Source organism: Triticum dicoccoides, chromosome 2A (assembly GCF_002162155.2).
Source record: "Triticum dicoccoides isolate Atlit2015 ecotype Zavitan chromosome 2A, WEW_v2.0, whole genome shotgun sequence".
Lineage (NCBI taxonomy): Eukaryota > Viridiplantae > Streptophyta > Magnoliopsida > Poales > Poaceae > Triticum > Triticum dicoccoides.
In genome coordinates, this window is record NC_041382.1 from 330,136,551 (window position 1) to 330,138,590 (window position 2,040).

The window sequence follows — 2,040 nt, forward strand, 5'->3', positions numbered from 1 at the left end:
GCATACCCCGGTTCTTATATAACCGCGAGGGTATTCAGACACACTACGGACCGTCAGGTCCCAAGGTTGAAGCGAAAAGGTCGGCCATGACAAACGATCTACAATCTGGCTAGAAGGCATTACACATGTCAATTAAAATTACAAAGTCAATCTGACTGATTGTATTCCTCTTCAATACCATCTAACAGGCTGTCTAGTTTATAGTCCTATTGGGAATACTTTGCAGCCAATTCTACTTGGCCGTATACTAAGCTCACAGGGATCTCCTTCCCATCGGGCCCCACGGGTCCGACCTCAGCCATGTGGTTTGGGTCAACCTTCGTGTACCGCGTCTTCACCATGGCCCAGGCCTCCCTGGCGCCTTGATGGCAGGCCGACATCTTCCACAATCGGAAGCGCCGCCGTGCTCCCTTCAGCTTCTCTACAATCTCTCCAAGGCCTTCGGGCATGGAGACGGATGGCCACAAGGCCTGGGTGACGACTTGCATCACCTGCCGAACTCGCTTGTGCAGTTGTGAGAGCTCGGGAAGAAGGTCACCCGTAGAACCGGGCATTTCCTCTGCAGGACAGCCTGTTAGCATACCTACAGACATTACTCTGTTAGTCGACTTCCTCGCCGAACTCTTTTTTCAAAGTTCGTTTAAGCACTTACTAAATATGTCGCGTCGAAGCCGCTGATTCTCCTTAACGGAGTCCAATAGCTGGGCACGAACATCCTTCAGTTCAACGCCCAGCTTGGTGTTGGCATCTTGGAGATCGTTCTTCTCCCGCCTCACCTTTGTAAGCACGCTCTCACCAGCCTTCAGCTGGCGTAGGAGTTGTTGCTCTTCCGGATTTAATCCGGCGCCATCTACAATTTCATTTGTAAGATTTGCACCCACGCCGCACTTCGCAAAATACTTATCTTTCAAAGCGTATATTACCAGAGGGGGTCTCCTTGGGCTCCCCTGTCGCGGCTAGTGCGGCCTCAAGTTGGGCTTTGCACTCTTCCAGCTCCTGGGACAGTAGGGTATTCTTTTCTGTAAGAACCTGCATAACAAATGATCCTTAAATCAGTTATTCTAACTGTTTCAAGTCTCGAGGGCTACTGGTATATATATATATATATATATATATATATATATATATATATATATATATATATATATATATAATTACCAAAATTTTCTTACCCGTATGTCTTTTACATATTGCTCTGTGGCTCTGGCTAGACCATTTTGAGCGGCACGGAGGTACACATCTCCCGAATTGAAGGCATCCAATGCCTCTTGGGAGAAACAAGCGTCGCGAAGAACAGTCCAGCGACGCCTGTGGTTCATGGCACTCTCCACCTTGATATTGGTGGCAGACAGCCTGTCTGCATCCTCTGTCGGAGGAGCGTCCGGTGCGCGCCTTGTGTTCGCCTCCGCTTCCGGACCAGGCTTTGGAGCCTGGCTGGTGGAGGCGCGATTGGCACCTTCTCCGGATATAGTCCGGCGAGGTCTCTTCGTCCTGAAGAGAGCACGAGCGTTAATATGCCTTGAAGGAATAACACCTGGGAATAAGATGGCGCGCTATACCTTTGCACCGGAGTCTCAGTCCGGACCGCACTTCTTTTCAGCCTGCGGGGCCCTGCCGCCCCTTGTTGGCTAGTCGCCGCAGGCTCGGCCTCCCGTCTCAAGGACCTCCCCTGCAAAACATGGTTGTCATACGGCAATCGAAAACACGCGAGGATAGATCCCTTTTCAAAGTGCTGGGACCTCGGTCTCAGTTACCTGTGAGGCTGGGAGTAGCCCTGGGTAATCGGCCGTAATGGCCACCAAGGCGTTGTCCTTGCTCAATTGATGAAACACCCCATCAATTAGCTCCACAGATAAGTCCGGATCCTCTTGAGAGGCCGGGTCGAGGGACCGTCCCGGATCCTCAGGTTGTGGAGGAGGGTTGTTTATTTCTTTAACAGCCTGGCGCATTTCCTGCATTGAAGTCGTTAGACTGAATATTTAACGATGGGAATATAAAACGGATGGGCAAGTAAAAGTGTCTACTTACCCAACTGGGGGG